A 21,322-nucleotide genomic window follows, 5' to 3' on the forward strand; every position below is an offset into this window, starting at 1 on the left:
GTCTTACAAGAAGTAGAACAGTGAATGAAACAAAATCCTTGTTCTGCTTCTAATGGGGTTTAAATTTGCTGTGTTGTGTGTATGGTAGACAACATTGAAGACACTGAAGCATGCAAGGGACTGACATATTTGAGAGGGGAGGAGGGGTGTGTGGGAAGAGATTAACCAAAGAACTTATATACATGCTAGAGGTTCAGTGCATGAATTTTATGCATGGGTAGGGTCCCTAGGCCTGGCCAGCAATCAAGGCTGATCTGTGGGGTGACTGGTGGCAAGATTGGAGATGGGGGTGGAGGCCCTGTTGTCACCTGTCTTAGAGGCAACTGGTGGGGCAATTGTGGGATGGTACTGGCCCACTGGCTGGCAGGCCCTGCCCCCCACTGCCACCTGCTCACTGGCTGGCCCCACCATCTCCACTGCCATTGCAGATCACCTCTCTCTGCAGGGCAACTGGTGGGGTGATCAGGAGAGGTTCCCATGACACCTGCCTGGGCTGGCTTGGGGCCTGCAGGCTGAGGGAAGCTCCTGTGTTGGGCACCTGCCCCTTGGTGATCAGTACATGTCATAAGGACCAGTTGTTCCACTGGTCATTCTGCCATTCAGTCAATTTGCATATTAGGCTTTTATTATATAGGATATGCATAACCCATGGACAGACAATAGTGGGGGAAGGCCTGAGGAGTGAGCAGGAGCAGGGTGGAGAGAGTTATGAGGGTCGGGGGAAAGGGGACATCTGTAATGCTTTTAACAATAAATAATTTTTAAATGGCACATCAATGCATTTTAATTTATATTCCTCTCCTGAGAGAGTTTGAGCTCTTTTCTCTTTTCATATATTTTAGATCGCTGACTTCCTTTCTGAAATGTCCATATGCTTTGCCTATCCAGTGGTCTGCAAACTCATTAGTCAACAGAGCCAAATATCAATTGTACAACGAAATTTCTTTTGAGAGCTGAAAACTGACTTCTGTGCATGGGCCACGAAGTTTCAATCGCACTGTATGTGCACGCCTGCACGTGGTATTTTGTGGAAGAGCCATGCTCAAGGGGCCAAAGAGCCACATGTGACTCATGAGCCACAGTTTGCCAACTACTGGCCTATTCAGTTGTTGATTTATCTCCTTGTTTCATAGCTTTTTCTATATTAGGAAAATTTGTCCCTTGTCTATATGTGAGTTACATTTTTTGGACAGTTTTCTGTTGTCTTTTGACTTTTTTTTTCTCCTCACCAGAGGGTATTTTATTTCTAGAGAGAGTGGAGGGATGGGAAGGGGGGAGAGAGAGAGAAAGAGAGAGAGATGTGAGAGAGACACATCGATTGGTTGCTTCCCCCACGTGCCTGGACCTGGGTCAGGTATCCAACGTACAATCCATGTATGTGTCCTCTTTTTTAAATGAATTTTATTGATTTTTTTCAGAGAGGAAGGAAGAGGGTTAGAAACATTGATGTGAGAGAAACATTGATCAGCTGCCTCCTGCACATCTCCAACTGGCTCAATTCCGGTCAAGAGCATGTACATTGGTTGCATGCACATCTCCAACTAGAGATGTGCATGCAACCAATGTACATGCCCTTGACGGGAATTGAACCTGGGACCCTTCAGTCTGCATGTCGATGCTCTATCCACTGAGCCAAACTGTTTAGAGTGATGTATGTGCCCTTGACCAGGAATGGAACCCGTGAACCTTTGTGTGCAGGCTGACACTCTAACCACTTAACACACTAGCCAGGGAGGGCTTGTCTTTGGACTCTTATGTGGTTTTTGCCATGTTGGAACTATTTATATTTATTAATTGAATTTATCAGTTTTTTTTTTAAACTCCTGGGTTTTGAGTAATATATATTTTTTAAAATATATTTTATTGATTTTGTACAGATAGGAAGGAAGAGAGATAGAGAGTTAGAAACATCGATGAGAGAGAGTCATCGATCAGCTGCCTCTTGCACACCCCCTACTGGGGATATGCCCGCAACCAAGGTACATGCCCTTGACCGGAATCGAACCCGGGACCCTTCAGTCACCAAGCCAAAGCTCTATCCATTGAGCCAAACCGGTTTCAGCTTGAGTAATATTTTTTAAAAGCCTTCACCATTTTGAGATTGTTAGAAAGAGGTAACATTTTTTTCTGGTATTTTTATGATGCCATCCTTTGATAATATTAATTCTAGTATGGTTTTAGTTTTTACATTTAAATCTTCCATCCATTTGGAACTCATCCTAGTACAAAGCATAAGGTACAGATCTGACTTTACTATTTTGTGTAACTGTCATTTATTAAGCAATCTATCATTTCTTACTTTGAAATGCCACCATTGTCATATCCTAAATTCCTATATGTATTTGGATCTATACCTTTTTTTTTTAAATAAGTCTTTATTGTTCATATTATTACAAATGTTCCTCATTCCTCCCCCTCCCCTCCATTGCTCCCATCCACTAGGTTCCCACCCCACCCTCTGCCCTTTCCCCACTCCCCATTGTCCTCATCCATAGGTGCACAGTTTATGTTCAGTCTCTTCCCACACCCTCCACTCCCCTTTTCTCTGAGAATTGTCAGTTCACTCCATTTCCATACCTCTGATTCTATTATATTCAACAGTTAATATTGTTCATCAGATTTTTAAAAAATTCCCTTGGTTTTTAGATTCACTTGTTGATAGTTATGTATTTGTTGTTCATAGTTTTTATCTTTATTTACTTTCTCTTCTGAAAGAACCCCCTTCAGCAATTCATATAATTCTGGTTTGGCGGTGATGAACTCCTTTAGCTTTTTATTTTATTTTATTTATTTATTAGTGAAGCTCTTTTTCTGGCCTTCGATTCTGAGTGATAGCTTTGCTGGGTAGATTATTTTTGGCTGTAGGTTCTTGTTATTCACACTTTGAATATTTCTTGCCATTCCTGTCTGGCCTGCATAGTTTCTGTTGAGAAATCAGCTGACAATCGTATGGGTGCGCCTTAATAGGTAACTACTTGCTTTTCTCTTGCTGCTTTTAATATTCTCTCTTTGTCTTTTGCTCTTGGAATTTTAATTATGATTTGTCTTGGTGTGGTCCTCTTTGGATTTCTTTTGTTTGGAGTTCTGTGCGCTTCCTGGACTTGCAAGTCTAATTCTTTCACCAGGTGGGGGAAGTTTTCTGTCACTATTTCTTTCAGTATGTTTTCAATATCTTGCTCTCTCTCATCTTCTGGGACCCCCATAATTCTGATGTTGGTTCACTTGAGGTTGTCCCAGAGGTTTCTTACATTATCTTCAACTTTCTGGATTCTCTTGTCTTTTTGCTTCTGCGGAGAAGTGTCTTCTGGCTCTTTATGTTCCAAATCTTTGACTTGATTCTTGCGATCTTCCATTCTGTTTTTAGAACTCTGTATAATATTTTTTATTTCAGACAATGTATTCTTTATTTCTTGTTGATCCCTTATTATTTCTTGTTGATCTTTTATTAATTCTTGTTGATCCCTTTTCAGCTCCTCATAGGCCTTATTGACCTTTTCTAGGAAATTCTTGAAAAACCTTATAAGCATGGTTTTGAACTCTATATCCAGTCTCTTCTTTTCCTCCATTTCTTTTGTTTGTGATCTATTTCCTTTTCTCGGCATTTTCACAGCTTCCCTGAATTGGTAGGGTGGCTTTGTGTGCTAAGTTGTCCTATATGGTTCAGTGAATCAGTCTCCCAGTTACCTGAGGTGGACAGTCTTAGTGTAGCCCTTTGTGGGCTGTGTGTGCAGTCTTGTTGTTAAGCCTTGCTTGTTGTTGGTATCACTGGGAAGCATTGATCTCCAAGCCAATTGGCTATGAGGACCAGAAGTGTCTCAGCTAGGAGGGTTTCTGTATTCTGCTTGAATGGGGCAGAGTCTCGGGGTGGCACAGACTAAAGCTTTGTTGAATCCTGCACAATTGATTGCAGACAAGCTTTAGATTCCTGTCTGCCCCTCCCTGGGAGAGTCCTATTGGCAGCGAACGAGGAAGCTAGCCACTGGAAGGGCTTCTGTGCTCCCCTTGGATGGGGCGGAGTCTCGGGTGGTGCAGACAAGCTTTATTCAGCCCCTCCCTATGAGGGTCTGGTTTCTGAGTCCCGCAGTAATGGCTGCTGGCTTCACACACCTCAGAGAGATCTCTGCCCACTGCCTGACAGTCTGGCCTCTCCCTGTCTGGGGTTGTCTATCAGCGCAATAGGGTGATTCTGTTTTCGTACCGAACAAGAAAGCTGGCCGCCATCTCTGAGCGCAGAGAGTAAGCCAGTAGCGAACTCGTCCTTCCCTCTCCGCGCTCTGCAAGCAAGCGGGCAGCGAACTCCGCGGCTGCCTTTTCGTGCGCACAGTTCTCCACACCTTCACAGTTCCTGAGGTTCAGCGTGCCTTCTTTCTCCTTTCCAGATGGTAGAGCCTCCTCTTAGCCAGCCGTCCGGCGCTTGAGGGTGATGTTTCCCCTGTTTTTCAGTTCTAAATTCAAATTTGTTGTGGTAGGCTTTTGGGTGTCTACCCTATGCTGCGACCTTGGTTTCTCCCCTGGATCTATATCTTTTAATATATATATTTTAGAGAGGAAGGAAGAGGGAGAGAGAATCATTGATCAGCTGCCTTCACATCCCCCATTGGGGATCGAGCCCATAACCTGGGCACGTGTCCTGACTGGGAAACAAATTGGTAACCTCCTGGTTCCTGGGTCAACACACAACCCCTGAGCTACACCCAGCTGGGCTGAATCTATAACTTGAGCTTGTGTACTATTCCATTTATTTGCCTGTTTGTACTCACTTATTTTGGCTTTATGATATATTTCATTATCTGATAGGAATAGTAGGATATTTCTTTAAATGCATTTTATTGATTTTTTTTTTTTTTTTTTTTTTTACAGAGAGGAAGGGAGGGGAATAGAGAGTTAGAAACATTGATGAGAGAGAAACATGATCAGCTGTCTTCTGCACACCCCCTACTGGGGATGTGCCCACAACCAAGGTACATGCCCTTGATCGGAATCAAACCTGGGACCCTTCAGTCCGCAGGCCGATGCTCTATCCACTGAGCCAAACCTGTCAGGGCAACAGTAGAATATTAAGGTGGGTTTCAACATAACCTTGGGAAGAAAGAATTGGTAGTAGCCAGAATGTGTTCACATTTCAGAACAGGGCCTGTCAGATTTGCCCTCTGGGTTTTTGGATTGATAGTCATGGAGATGGGATAGCATTTGCCTGCACAAGCTTTCTAACACTCTCACAATATGAGAATGTTGGCTGAATATAGGTAGGCAAAAGTAGGTTTACCCTTGTGAGTCTAGGAAACATTGTTTTTCATACAAATAACTAAAAATCTACTTTTGCCCCATCCTATATTAGGATCCTTAATAAATAATTCAAGCAGTTAATAACCATCCTCAAAGGTTAGTAGATCAGGGTTATTCTGGAGATTTCTTGAAGTGTGCTCCAGACCTACCTCAAAAATCACTGTAAGAATCTTGGTGACCTGTTTATTACGTTTTTGTGGGACACGGAGTTGTTATGCTAGATGTATTCTGTGGCTTAGCAGAAAGGGGATTCAGAGATAGGTGCGGGATTCAGGAGAGCCTGCCTCCTCTAGGCTGCTTCAGTTAAGAGCTGGAGCTGGAGCTGGAGTGGGCAGGTGGTGATCAAAGGAGGCACGGGGTGTGGTTGGGCGGGTTTGTGGCTCAGGAGTTAGGGCTTTGTTCTTTAAGTAGCAGAGATTCAAGTTTAACTTTGAGAAAGGAAGGAACTAGTTTTGTTTTCCATCAGCTTTGGAATGTGTGGAGGAGAGCTGGAGCCTAAGAGAACAGGGAGGAAATATGCCCTGGGCTGGCAGCAGCCATGATGGGCATGGGGAGGTCTGCTGTCCGGGGCAGGGCTTCCACCCACCCAGTCCTGAATGCCTCAGTTTCGGGGACTCTTGCTGAAAGCTGGTGAGGCCTCACCTGGGCGCTTTGTCTCCTGAGGAAGAGCTGGCTGCCTCACCCAGGCCTTTTGCCTGATGTCACTCAGTAGGTTGTGTCAGTGTCCTTATCCTATCTAATAAAAGAGTAATTTGCAAATTGACCATCACTCCAACACAAGATTGCCACCTCCATGTGGACACATGATGGCCACCACAAGATGGCCGGCAGGGGAGGGAAGTTGTAGGTGATCAGGCCAGCAGGGGAGGATAGTTTGTGGGGGGTGGGGTGGTTGGGAGGGATTCCAGGCCTGCAGGGGAAGTCAGTTGGGGGGACCAGACTGGCAGGAAAGGGCAGTTGGAGGAGACCAGGCCTGCAGGGGAGGGCTGTTGGGAGTGACCAGGCCAGCAGGGGAGGGCTGTTGGGGATGACCAGGCTGACAGGGGAGAGTAGTTAGAGGCAACCATGCCTGCAGAGGAGAAAAGTTGGAGGGGACCAGGCCTGCAGGGAAGGCAGTTGGGGAGATCAGGCCTGCAGTAGAGGGCAGTTGGGGGTGACCAGGTGTACTGGAGAGGACATTTAGGGGTAACCAGGCATGCAGGGGAGGGCAGTTAGGGGTAACCAGGCTTGCAGGGAAGGGTAGTTGGAGGGCACCAGACCTGCAGGTGAGGACAGTTAGGGGCAAGCAGGTCAGCAGGGGAGGGCAGTTAGGGGCAATTAGGCCAGCAGGGGAGCAATTAGACATTGATCAGACTGGCAGGGGAGTGAATAGGGGTGTGATCATGCTAGTAGGCAGAAGCAATTAGGAGCAATCAGGCAGGCAATCAGTGGTTGGGAGCCAGCAGTCCTGGATTGTAAGAGGATGTTCGACTGCCCGTTTAGGCCAGATACTACCAGGATAGGGTCTGGACGCTTGAGGCGTCCCAGATTGGAGAGGGTGCAAGCTGAGCTGAAGGAAACCCCCCTCTCCTCGTGCATGAATTTCATGCACCAGGCCTCTAGTTGTTTGCTTATAAGTTCCCCAGAGATGAGCCTTTGGGTTAACCCCCAAATGGCAGGATCTGTAGCCCAAATAGGAGTAGTTTTAGGCTTTATCGAGTGCTGATGGTGTACCAGCAGGTACAGGCATTGGGAAATAATACAGTAATTAAGATCTTTCTCAGAAGGAATTCACAGACTGACAGTAATTTAGAACATGTACGCAACTGGATAGGTGGGGTTTGGAGCTTGCAAAGGGGATTTAGGACTGCAGAGAAACTTGGGAGGGGGCAAGGCACCCAGGGAATATGACTGGAATGAAAAGAGAAGTGACTGAGTATGGAACCCAGATAACACCACCTTTTGAGAACCCAGAGGTGCCTGTGAAGGAGAGTGAGGAGGACGTGGAGAGCGTGTTGTTCCAGAAAAGAAGAGCTTCCAGCAGGAGGGGGACCTCAGTGCTGCCTAGAAAAGGCAGGGGGTTTGTCAGCAATCAGTGTGCTCAGGGAGAGCTGTCTCAGAAGGGCGGTGGTGTTGGGGAAGTAGAGCTGAGGGAGGATTGGGAGGCAAACCAAAGATTCTGCCCTTGAAGAGAGAGGAGGGCACAAGCCCAGGCTCTGTGCCACTGCCCACAGCTGTCCTCATACCCTTCCTGCTCAGCTCAGTTCCTGGCCTGTTCTCTGACTGGTTTCTGTCTGCCAGGCAGGGGTCGCTCTTCAGCCTCTCCTCAGCCTGGCATGTGTTTCCTGTCTTAACCGCTAGGGGGAGGCAGTGCTCCTCAGACTCAAGCCAGGCTCTGGCTGGGCCATCTCTCAGGGAGGCAGAGATGTGAGGTTTCTGATGGCTTTACTTGGTCATGCTGTTGGAAATCATGCCTTCTGCCCCTTTATCCCATTATGAAGCCCTTACCCTGCCCCTTGCTTTTTAACACATCACCACCCGATATATGCTACTGGATATGCATTTCTTTAGAGTTTGTCTCCTCCCAAAGAATGCAAGCACCTTGAGAGCAGAGACTTTATTTCTGGGCTGCCCACTGCTGAATCTCTTTCCCACCACATTCCTGGTTGATAGTGAGAACTCAGTCAACTCCATGTGGTGGCATAGTGCTTTCACCACAGTTTAGGATCTCAGACAGCAAGAATCTAAATCCTTGAACACTTTGATCATTTCGGTCCCTGTCAACCAGCCTGGAGGTTACTTGCTTTCACTTGTCATATTCCACCTACCATCTGTCTATCTGTCCATCCAAGAGGCCATTCCTTCACTGATTGCTTCCACAACATGGAAATAGTACTTCCTGTAGGCTGCACATTATGCTACGTGCTGGAGGCTACAAAAATGAAAGCTACAGTGTCTATCTCCAAGGATATCTCTGTTTCCTGGGAAAGAGAAAGGTAAACAGATGAATACAATGCAGTGAAATCGTGTTGTTATAGAATGCAGTGGGAGCTCCAATAGAGAGCTGTTAGAGATAGTGTGGAGACATATGGAACCACGCTGGACGGGGATCACAAAGTTATGCTCATTTCCCCAAACAGGAGTCCTCTTATCTCTCATTTATCTCAGCCTGGATGCTGCTGTTTCATTCAGTTTGGGGCAAAAGTAGGTTTACAGTTGTGAATATGCAAAACACAGAGTTTATTCTTACTTATTAATTACTGCATTATTTCCACATGAAAACTGTGAACCTATTTTTGCTCACCCTGCATAAAAACCCCACAATAATAGACAGCGGGAGATGAGATGTCAGCAAATGTTGTCATTTGAGGCTTGGGTGGGTGGGGGGCTGGGAATTTCCTGCCCAGTATGCTGTTTTCAGGATCATATTGCACTCTCGCGCTCAGTCTTGCCTGGGGTTCCTAAGAAGTGAACTTCTACTTTCTTCCAGGGCTGGGCAGAGGCAGTGGCCTGGCTGTGCAGATGGGGGAAAGATCTGCTGCCTTTGAGGATTGTCAGTGAATTCTTCAGTGTCCAGTCCTCCTCTGCACTTGTGCCTTCACAGGTAACTGCTGGGGCCTTCAATTGCTGGTGGGAATTTTATAACCCTAGCTCTGTCCTGCTCCATGTATCTAGTTTTTCATCTTTTTTAAAAATTGATTTTAAAGAGAGGGAGAAAGAGAGGGGGAGAAAGAAAGGAAAATAGAGAGGGAGAGGGAGAGAGAGAGAGAGAGTGAGAAGGAGAGAGAGAGAGAGAGAGAGAGAGAGAGAGAGAGAGAGAGAGAGAGAGAGAGAGAGAGAGAGAGAGAAATTGGTTGCCTCCCACCAGGATTCAAATCTGCAACCTGGGTATGTGCCCTGACTGACTGGGAATCCAATCTGCCATTGTTTGGTGAACAGCAGGAAGCTCCAACCAACTAAGGCATTATACTGGCCAGGGCTACTTTTTTTTTTTTTTAATCTTTAATCTATTAAGGCTGTTATCACACTGTTGCTTCCAGGCTGTTATCACCTTATTGTTTTCCTCCATTTCTGTCATTTGTAACTTGTTTCTTTGTCTCCTCATTTTGGCTGCTTCCCTGTGTTGATAGAGTGGCTTTGTGTGCTAGGTGTCCTATAGGGCCCAGTGGCTCAGCCTCCCCAGTTACCTGAGGTGGATACTCTTGGTGCACCCCTTTGTGGGATGTGTGCATATTTTTGTTGTAGTTAAACCTTGATTGTTGTTGGCATCACTGGGAGGAACTGACTTCCAGACCAATTGGCTGTGAGAATCAGCTGTGTCTACGATGGGAGAACTTCTGTGCTGGAGACACCCTTATGAGGCAAGACTCAGTGGGGCTTTGGTGCTCACAGAGTCTGCCCCCTGAGTGTGTCCCTTATAGATCTGAGGAGTTGTAATCTGGATGGTCCCACTCTGACCATTGGGTACACTGGCTCTTGGATCTCTAAGGAGCTGCTAATTTAGCCTGTGCCTGAGGCCACCCAGTAGGAGATATGGAGAGATCTGCAGATTCCTCTTCCTTGTTTGCGGTTTGGAGGTGCCCAGATGAGGCCCAGCTGTGAAGCAATGCAAGCTTCTATGGGGCCTTGGGCCTTCTTTTGGATGTTCTGAGTCTCTCTGACCCAGATGCAGTTTGTTAAGTAATTTTAGATTGCAAAGACCAGGCTATTCATATGCCAAAGCCTCTGCACACAGCTTGGGTGGGGTGGAGTCTCAGGGGATCAACAGGGTGGAGCAAACTTCAATGGCTTCCCGTCATCCCTGCCCTAAGAGGCCCCTGGGTCTCAGTGTCCCATGGTAATCACTGCAAGCACTTCTGAGAGAAAGCTTCCCTAGAGTTCCACCCGATGCCATATAGTCCAGTTTCTCCCCCTATGAATCTGGGTCCCCAGAGTCTTGCCTGGAACTGGAGTTCAGAGCAGTCAGGAACTTATGTCTCCCTCTGGAGTGAGAAAGAACCTCGTACTCAGTTGCCAGCCCTTTCTGCATGCAAGCTTCCATACCTCTGCACTTTACTTCCACACCTTCTCCGAGTCTCAGTGTGCTTTTCTCTTTCCTTCTAGTTGTAGAATTTCACTCAGCCAGCCTTCCTGTGGTTCTGGTTCTAAAAAGTCCATATTGTCTTTTAGTTCTAGTTTTTTTTTTTTAAAAAATATATATTTTATTGATTTTTTTTACAGAGAAGGAGAGAGAGAGAGTTAGAAACATTGATGAGAGAGAATCATTGATCAGCTGCCTCTAGCACACCCCCTACTGGGAATGTGCCCACAACCAAGGTACATGCCCTTGACTGGAATCGAACCTGGGACTTTTCAGTCCTCAAGCCGACACTCTATCCACTGAGCCAAACAGGTCTCGGCTAGTTGTAGTTTTGAATTGGTTGTGGGAGGCAGCAATTTCAGGTGTTTACCTATGGTGCCGTCTTGGTTTCTCTTGATGATTTTTAAATTAGGACATCTTCTATAATAAAATACAGGTTCAGATTATCTCAATCTCTGAACCTGTTTTTCTTTTTTTTTCTCTTTTTTTAAATCAAGAGACCCAATTATTAGGTATCAGCTTTAAGTCTAAGCTTAACATTCTATAGTTAAATAGTTAACTTTCTTTTGATTTAGAAAGGTTTTGAACTAAAAAATAGCCTGAATTTCAAACAAAACATGAATTTTTTAACCATAAAAATTAAAAGCAGGAAGGTGTTGCCCTAGCTGGTGTCGCTCAGTTGACTGAGAGGTTGCCAGTTCCATTCCTGGTCAGGGTACATGCCTGGGTTATGGGCTCAAATCCCCATTGGTAGGTGTGCAGGAGAAAGCCAATCCATGCTTCTTTCTCATTGAAGTTTCTCTCTCTCCCATCTTCTTTCTCTCTCTCAAATCAATACAAACATATTAAAATTATTTTATTTTAATTATTTTACATTTTTATTGATATTTAAAAATTTACATTTAAGTTGGTTAACATTGATTTTCAGTTTAAGCATTTCTCTATCTTCTTTCTCCTTATTTTGTATTTTCATGTTATTTTTGCTTCTTTCATTAAATTTTACATTTCGGTGATATAGTGTCTTAGGAAATGGAAATAAAGCCCAGGGTGACACCATATATGAACAGTAGTACAATACAGGAGAAATACCTTCATATTCTTGTTCATAAATGTTTCTATTGAAATATATTAAAGGGATCGACTAACAAAGGTTGGCTTGGCAGATGATTTAACCACAGTATTATATAAGACACAAATTGCTTCGCAAGATAGCAACTTGGCTTGATGAAACCTCTAACTATTGTGTCCCACAGGGCTGCTTAACTTCAGCCTTATCAAGGCTGAAATTGTATGCAATATTTTAAGCATTTGTTTGTAAGTGTATATATGTATATGAGTCTGTGACTTTGGGTGTGTGTGGCCCAATAGGTATTATCAGATTCTAAAATCTGATTGTCTGTGACTCTCCAAATCTTAAGATCTCCTGAAACCTCAGTTTTCTGCCTCTGTATAATCATACTGAAAAATATTTAATTTCTCCTGCATTTTAAATGTTTCACTGAATAAATAAAGTATCCTGCCTTTTAACCTATAGAGGCAAAACATTGCTTTTGTTATTGAATGTACTAGCACTATCAGCTTTGACAGTCTCTGCTCAAATAAAGACTAGTTTTACCTCATTTCCAAGCCATTCAACACCATCTGAGTCAAATTTTCTTTTTTTTTAAAAAAGAGGGACTAGGTGTCAATAACTGTGCTGTAATGATTTATTAATTCATCTGTTTATTCATTTATTTTGTGTCTATTTGTAGCTTGGGAGTCTGCTGAAACCTCCTGGCCACTTGTATTTTAGGTTATAATTCCATGACCACCCCCCAGATTCCAAGGTTTGGATTTGCTCAAAGTTCTTCTCAAGATTTCTTTAAAAACCTGTGGATGTAAGAGTCTGAATGTACCTTCTTAAGTAATTTCTTATAAGGAATTTACACAGCTGCCATAAGAAGAAAATCTTTACCTCTTTATCCTGTTACATCCTCTCCTGAAAAAATAGATTTTTTCTCACTACAAGTTTACTACACAAAATTTTCACCTGAGAGGTAGGTGAGAAGACAGAACACAAGATTTACCTATGATCCCTGGACCTTATTCGACTCAGCCCAATATTCCTTTTCTTTTCCCCTAAAGATCTGTACAGAACTCTTATCCAAGGTTTACTTTTTGGTATTATTTCCTGGATCTTCATGGTTGTTTAGAAATGGGTTAAATTTTTTCAACTCTTCTCCATGATGTCTCCTCTGCAAAATCTATATTTCCCGCATTAGTATATATCTCTGATGGTGATATATTTGTTCATATTGGATGGAAGATGGGAAAAATATCAGTTGAGGTTGACTTGGAGAACAGAGACCTAAGATATTTCCCCCCCCCCATATTGGATTTGCTAGAGGCCCACCTATATGTTGACATCCACAAAGTAGAATGCCATTTGTTGGACAAATGTGGTTTGACCCCATATGCTTGTGCCTATATAGTTCTCTCTTATAAGGCAAGGGGCCTATCCTCTCTGTCAAACCTTTTTGATACAAGGATTGGGTTAGCCCTTCTCTCCAGGTCTTCCTCTCCTTAGCTTCTGCAAGTTTGTCATCAATTGAGATAATGAATCATCCTAAAACTTAGTGACTTAAAACATTAGCAATCATTTTAGTGACTTAAAACATGAACTTAAAGATGAACTTAGTGAATTAAAACATTAACTATCATTTATCTTACAGTTCTGGTGGCTCAGCTATTATTCCCACTTAGGGAATTCCTGTGGTTGTCGTCAGACAGTGGCTGAGGAAGGAGACATCTCAAAGGCTTCTGCATTCACCGTGCCTGGTGGTCGATATTGCCTGTTCACTGGTATCTCAAGTGTGGGCTGTTGGCTGGAACATCTATATGTGGCCTTCTCATGTGGCTTGGGTTTCCTCACTGCATGGTGGCTAGGTTCTAAGAGGAATTTGCCCAAGATAACATGGTGCAAGGAAGAGCATGACATTTAACCTAGCCTTGGAAGTCACACTGCATCACTTCCATTGTAGTCCATTGGTTCAGGCGGTCACAGAAGTCCAGACAAGACACAAGATGGGGGAAATCTAGATTCCACCATTTGATGACAGTAGTGTCAGTATTACAAAAGAGCATGCGAAATCTTTGATATTATTGCAGAAATATTTGGAAAACACAATCTGTCCCAGTCCATGTTTTGATCACAAGTCACATCCCTCCCACATGCAAAGTACACTCGACTCTTTCCCCAAATTACATTCCATATGGCATCAGTTAAAAATCCAGGATCTCATCCAGATGTGGATGAGGCTTCTTGGGTGTGGTTTCTCAGGCATAGCTAATGAGATTTGGTTTAGTTTTACTGCCTGTGAATTCACTGTGGCTTTTGGATTTATCCTCTAGGCCAGCAGTCGCCAACCTTTTGGACCTCATGGACCACCAATGTTCCGAGGAACCACTGTTCTAGGCTCTTTCTCTTCTAAACCATCCTTTCCTTTCAATAAACAGTAGCCCATGTGTATAGGTAACTAGTCCCTTAGCCTTATTCTTTAAATTTTATTTTATTTCCCTGTTGGCCATAGCTTGAGCACTACACATTCCCTTCTCTTTCACCTCAAAGGGAGGTCCTTTGTACGTAGCCACAACATCATCATTAGTGTAAAGACCAGGCTGGATCTGCTTCCAGCTGAGAGATCTGGTCAGGGCCAAATATGGTATTGTGGGTATTGTAGGCATTAATTATCATACAACCCATTAGACAAAAATCTGTATATAAATTTCTTTGCAATAACCCCTTCTCTAGCTTGGACTCCTTGTTCTGAAATTCTGAAATGCCCTGTTGTTCTAATAGATAAATTTTGCTGGGTATACCTGAGAACCTTACAAGGCCTTTGTTTGAAGCACCACCTTAAATCTTTCTGAGGTATTAAAAAATAATTTTATAGTTATACCTTTCACTCAATTTTCAGACGATGCTTTCCTTAAAATGCCCTGCATTTGACTCTGACTAAAAACCATATGTTAATTTTGGCATTGCTAGTCATTTGGAGTGACTAAGATAAGAAACAACTTTATTTTGATCTCAGCAAATCCTGGATCGTGCATAGACAATATTTCATCTCTATCTCTTTTCTTTTGCATTTTATCATAGGCAGCGAGAAGTCAGGTGATACTTTCAATATTTTGCCTGCAAATCTCCTTAGATCACTGAATTTATTAGATACATTTCCCACTTTTCTTGTTACTGCAGGGGACAAAGTTTCCACTATCACATAACAGTACTAGAGACATAACACCTGCATGCTTAGTTCTTTTTTTAAAATTTTTTTTAATTGATTTTTTACAGAGAGGAAGGGAGAGGGACAGAGAGCTAGAAACCTCGATGAGAGAGAAACATTGATCAGCTGCCTCCTGCACACCCCCTACCGGGGATTTGCCCGCAACCCAGGTACATGCCCTTGACCAGAATCGAATCTGGGACCTTTCAGTCCACAGGTTGATGCTCTATCCACTGAACCAAACCGGTTTCAGCATGCATGCATAATTCTTTTCCTCCAGTTTCCAAGAACAGTTTTCTATTTTCCTTTAAGCCCTCAGCAGCAACTTTTTTGAAAAGGGAGTTGTAATACCATTGCATTTTAATATATATATATATATATATATATATATATATATATATATATATATATATATATTATTGATTTTTTACAGAGAGAAGGGAGAGGGATAGAGAGTTAGAAACATCAATGAAAGAGAAACATTGACCAGCTTCCTCCTGCACATCCCCTACTGGAGATGGGCCCACAACCAAGGCACATGCCTTTGACTGGAATCAAACCTGGGACCCTTCAGTCTGCAGGCTGGCGCTCTATCCACTGAGCCAAACTGGTTAGGGCCCCAGCAATTTTCTTGAAGCACTTGAGGCCATCACGAACTTCCTGCTTAAGGCCCTTTAGGCTTCTGACCAACCCCTGGTCCTAACACCAATGCCACATGATTTTTTTTTTTTTAAAGGACACATACATGGGTTGTAGGTTGGATACCTGGCCAGGTCCAGGCACTTGCGGGAGGCAACCAATCAATGTGTCTCTCTCACATCTCTCTCTCCCCCATTTCCATCCATCCACTCTCTCTAGAAATAAAATACCCTCTGGTGAGGATAAAAAAAGTCAAAAAACAAAAGAAAACTGTCCAAAAAATGTAACTCACATATAGACAAGGGACAAATTTTCCTACTATAGAAAAAGCTATGAAACAAGGAGATAAATCAACAACTGAATAGGCCAGTGGTCGGCAAACTGTGGCTCATGAGTCACATGTGGCTCTTTGGCCCCTTGAGCATGGCTCTTCCACAAAATACCACGTGCAGGCGTGCACATACAGTGCGATTGAAACTTCGTGGCCCATGCACAGAAGTCAGTTTTCAGCTCTCAAAAGAAATTTCAATCATTGTACAATTGATATTTGGCTCTGTTGACTAATGAGTTTGCAGACCACTGGAATAGGCAAAGCATATGGACATTTCAGAAAGGAAAGTCAGCGATCTAAAACATATGAAAAGAGAAAAGAGCTCAAACTCTCTCAGGAGAGGAATATAAATTAAAATGCATTGATGTGCCATTTAAAAATTATTTATTGTTAAAAGCATTACAGATGTCCCCTTTTCCCCCCCTCATCAACTCCCTCCACCCTGCTCCTGCCCACTCCCCAGGCCTTCCCCCACTATTGTCCGTCCATGAGTTATGCATATCCTATATAATAAAAACCTAATATGCAAATTGACTGAATGGCAAAATGACCAGTGGAACAACTTGTTCCCATGACACGCACTGATCACCACGGGCCAGGTGCCCAACACAGGAGCTTCCCCCAGCCTGCAGGCCCCAGGCCAGCCCAGGCAGGTGCCAATGGGGACCCTACACTCCCTCCCACCCCCCTCACTTCACCCCACCAGTTGCCCTGCAGAGAGAGGTGACCTGCAATGGCAGCGGAGATGGTGGTGCCAGCCAGTGAGCAGGTGGCAGGGCCTGCCAGCCAGTGGGCCAGCACCACCCCACTATTGCCCCACCAGTCGCCTCTAAGACAGGTGCCAACGGGGCCCCCACCCCCACCCCTGATCTTGCCACCAGTCACCCCACAGATCAGCCTTGATTGCTGGCCAGGTCTAGGGACCCTACCCATGCATAAAATTCATGCACCGAACCTCTAGCATGTATATAAGTTCTTTGGTTAATCTCTTCTCACACGCCTTTCCTTCCCTCTCAAATATGTCAGTCCCTTGCATGCTTCAGTGTCTTCAATGTTGTCTTCCATACACACAACACAGCAAATTTAAACCCCATTAGAGGCAGAACAAGGATTTTGTTTCATTCACTGTTCTACTTCTTGTAAGACAAATGCCAATCACTGTACCAACATCAAGTTCCTGGTTTTAATGTTGTACTGTAGTCATGTAAGATGTAACCATTGGGGGAAACAGGGTCCAGGTGCCTTGTCACTCCCTTCCTCTCATACTATCATTGCAACCTCCTGTGAGCCAATCATTATTTAAAAATACATATGTTAATGAGAAATCAGTGCCAAGTACCTAATTGATACTCAATACTGAATGAATCCCATGACTTAGTGAAATTGATTTATGTTAAGTGATAACATATTACTCTCTTGAGAAAAGTAGGGACTTTTGTACATAATTGCTGATATATGCTACATTATCTCTGGAAAAACAGATAAAAACTGGTCATACTGGCTGCTCTAGGTGACAGAGCAACATGGTGAAACTTTTCAACTAACGTTTTCTCTCTCTTGGGTTCTGAACTGTGAATATGTTATCCTACTCACAATACAGTGTAAATTTTAAAGCTTTCTGTTCTAGCCTCTTGCTCAGGGTCAATGTCAACTTTACCTACCCCGGTTCCAGAATTCAGGTTCTCTAATCATTCTGGGGGTTACCTGGGTGAAGTGGTTTTCACTTGGGATCTCTCATTATAGTCAGGTTGTGCCTGGAACTGGAGTGTTCTTGCATGCTTCATTACTCATACATCCAGTGGTTGATTATCAGTTGAAACACCTTCATGTGGCCTCACCATGTATTCTTTTATGACCTAGCCTTGGAGGTCACAGATATCATTTCTGTTGTACTCACTTGGTTGAGGCAGACACAAGAGTCTACTTAAGAGGGAGGAGACTGAACATAGAGTGGGTCACTCAAGGGGAGGAAAGTCAGCAAGGCAGCTATGTTTTGTAACTATAGTGTGGCCCCTTCCCCCAGCTGCCTGTAAGGTGCTCGGTTCTTCCGAGGAAGCTAAGGCAGTGTTGGGGTGAGGCCCTCACTTCATCCGGCGACTAGCACTGCTCCCGGTAGTGCTCGCCCAGCACTCACCCTCGCCATGGCCTCCATCTCAGAGCTCGCCTGCATCTACTCTGCCCTCATCCTGCACGACATGAAGTGACATCAATGCCCTCATTAAAGCAGCTGGTGTAAATGTTGAGCCTTTCTGGCCAGGCTTGTTTGCAAAGGCTCTGGCCAATGTCAACATTGTGAGTCTCATCTGCAATGTAGGGGCTGGTGGTCCTGCCCCTGCAGCTAGTGCTGCACCAGCAGGAGGTCCTGCCGCTGCCCCAGCCGAGGAGAAGAAAGTGGAAGCAAAGAAAGAAGAATCTGAGGAGTGTGATGATGACATGGGCTTTGGTCTTTTTGACTAAACTGGCTCTTTTGTAACACAGTCAAAAAAAGCTGACCTCTGTTGCTGTTGGGCTTGCTGATTGTCTGGGTTGTGCCTGTATAAAGATGATCTCATTTCTATTAAAAAAAAAAAAAAAAAAAAAAAAAAAAAAAGAAGGAAGAAAGAAAAGAAAAGAAACTGCAGTGTGCTATGTGGGCTCTGATGGCTTTCCCAGTTTAAGCCACGGGTTGTGAAATAATTCACATAGACGAGTAACTGAGCCAAAAAGGTTTATTCACTTTGTAAGGGAGGAAAGGGGCTGAGAGCTACAGAGAGCTAATGGCCCTATCTCTGTGAGGGACTGAGGTTTAAGGGTTAAGGTGGGGCCCTTGCCTGTTTGGCTCAGTGGATATAGCGTGGGTCTGCAGACTGAAGGGTCCCAGATTTGATTCCAGCCAATGGCACTGCTTGGGTTTGGGCTCGATCCCCCAACAGGGGGTGTGGAGGAGGCAGCCGATCAATGATTCCTTCTCATCATTGATGTTTCTATCTTTCTCTCCCTTCTCCTTTCTCTCTGAAATCAATTAAAAAAAAAGCTAAGGTGGGGGTCTCAGGGATGAAGCAAGCAGCTGCCTCTGGTTGCCTGATAAAGTTAGGTTATGGTAGGGGCTCTGGGGTGGAGCTAGCATCAGTGAGGTCCAGACGTACAACATGTTCTGTTCCTCAGATAGGGTGTGGCCATATTTGAAATAGACTTAGAGTTGGGAGGGGTGAGCAGTGGAAATTTATGTGGGTTAGTAGAAGATCTATGGTCTTAAATGGGTCATCGGGCAGGGTCTGTCACTGTGTCACAATGTCCCAGGGGAAGTTTGATTCACAGGGGCCATCCTAGCTGCAGCCAACACTAAAGGGCAGCTGTGTACCTTGCTTATTTGACATTCAAGGCAGATAATTGTTAACACCCTTAAATCAATGTTAGTAGTCACAAATAAAAAAATAATAATAATCATGGCTAGAAAACAATGAGACAGGGACATTTTATCTTATTTAAGCTTTGTCTACATAATCATGCCAGCAAATTTCAAAACTTAAAAGTGAAAAAATCATTGTAAGAAAAACTATGGGTTCATACTTTGAATTCTCTTAAAAATGTATTCTTTTCTTTCTTGACATTGATTCCCTTTTCAATGTAAGTGCATATTTTCTTACATTTTGTCGTTGCACAGTTAATGACCTTCTCCACATTTTTCTGTGCTCAATCTTCAAGCAACAATTTAAAGCTTGGTGCTTTGCTATGTATTGTTTAAGGCTGGTTACAGCTGTTTGCAAATATTTTGTGTCAGATGAATTACACTTAAAACTTCACAGCAGAAATCAAAAAGTTAACTAAGAAAAGAAAAACTGCATACACAAGAGAGTAGGATCTGAGATGTCCCTCTTTTGCATTTAAACAAAAATCAAAGTATACTTTTTTTTTTTTAACAAAGACATTAAATTGAGATTAAATTTTAAAAAATTGTCTTTGATGTTTGAATAGCTTGAAAATGAGAACTCCATCCAACTTGGGCTGGAACCAAAAACTGTGTCCAAAGTGAGCTGGAATAATTGTGAACTGTCAGTGAATTTGCTCTTGCAATGACATAGGAAATTGTCCAAATTAACTTTCAAGTAGAATACAATGTTTGTTGAAAAGATACAATAAAAATCCTAGGTTTACATATATATTTTTTTCAAAATAACAACTTGGGATATAGTTCACACACCATGAAATTCACCTTTTAAAATTTCTTCTTGCCAAAACCAGTTTGGCTCAATGGATAGAGCATCGGTCTGTGGACTGAAAGGTCCCAGGTTAGATTCCGGTCAAGGGCATGTACCTTGGTTGAGGGCACATCCCCGGTGTGGGGTGCGCAGGAGGCAGCTGGTCGATGTTTCTCTCTCATCGATGTTTCTAACTTTCTATCCCTCTCCCTTCCTCACTGTAAAAAAAATCAATAAAATATATATTTAAAATTTCATCTTCTTCTTTTTTTAAAGTATGTTTGTAGAGTTATGCAACCATCATCACTATTTATTTTCAGGACATTTTGCCATGCACAAAAGAACCCCCCTGCAGACACACCTCAGAGATATCGTGGGTTTGGTTTCAGACCCAGGTGAAGGATCTTGCCTTCAGTTTGTGGAAAATCTAACATTTGTGAAGCACAGTAAAGTGAAGTGCAGTACAATGAGCTATGCCTGCCTGTACGTGGGGTCTCTTCTCCTTCACTCTTCATTCTTCCCTTCCCCTCAAACCTTGGAAACATGAGTCTATTTTTCTTTTTATTTTATGTACTTATCTATTCTGTACTTATCTATTTCATATAAGTGGAATCACACAATATGTGGCCTTTTGTGTCTGGCTTCTTTCCCTTAACATGACATTTTCAACATTCATCCATTGTTCATGCATATTATTAAAATTCAACAATGACTTCTGGTATGCCCAATACAACCTATCGTTCCCACGGATTATAATGGAAAATTCTGGACAAATACAAACTGCAACTAATTACTAGAGAAATCTGTAAAATTAATAATGGGCTGCAGATTGAGAGGGAAGCTTAAACGATGACTCAGCTATTGGCATTATCAGACAAAGACGTTAAACAGATGTTATGGCTGTTCCTTGGTAAAGATCTTGAATGGAGAAATAGATGTTCTTGGCTGAATAGAGACTTTAAAAAAGAAATATGAAAATGTTAGAACTGAAAAATACAATATGTGAAGTAAAAATTCACTGGAATTGCCCAACAGTGGAATGGAGATGACAGGAAAGAGGCAATAAATAATCGCACATTTTCCAATTTGATAAACACGGAGAAAAAATAAACAATAAATAGAGCCTCCGTGTTCTGTGCGACAGTAACAAAAGTTCTAACATTCATGCCATCGAAATCCCAGAAGAGAGGGGAGAATACATTGCATGCAAAAAATATATTCTGCAGAGTATCTCAGAGAACTCAGAGAAATATTTGGCTTACTATAATAGATCGTTGGTTTATTATAAAGGGTATAACTCAGGAACAGCCAGATGGAAGAAATGCATAGGACAAGGCAGGGAAAGAAGGTGTGGTTTTTCCATGCCCTCTCCTGGCACCACGCTCCCCTATTTCCATGTTCACAAACCTGAAGGTTCCCTAAACCCAGCCCTTGATTATACATAGGTGGGATTTATTAAATCATTAGCCATTGGTGACTGAGCCAACTTCAGGGCCCTCTGCCCTCCCCAGAGGACTGGGAATGGGGCTGAAAGTTCCAACCCTCTCATCAGTTGGGCTCCTTT

General features: G+C 43.3%; 1 pseudogene across 1 annotated transcript; it reads left to right on the forward strand.

Annotated features, from left to right (window-relative positions):
* Positions 1 to 17,607: 17,607 nt before the first annotated feature.
* Positions 17,608 to 18,094, forward strand: LOC311611301 (large ribosomal subunit protein P1-like; annotated as a pseudogene). Its single transcript has one exon. The product of its transcript is annotated as a large ribosomal subunit protein P1-like (transcript).
* Positions 18,095 to 21,322: the final 3,228 nt, after the last annotated feature.

This window comes from Pipistrellus hanaki (assembly GCF_964339955.1).
Source record: "Pipistrellus hanaki genome assembly, chromosome: 16".
Taxonomy (NCBI): domain Eukaryota; kingdom Metazoa; phylum Chordata; class Mammalia; order Chiroptera; family Vespertilionidae; genus Pipistrellus; species Pipistrellus hanaki.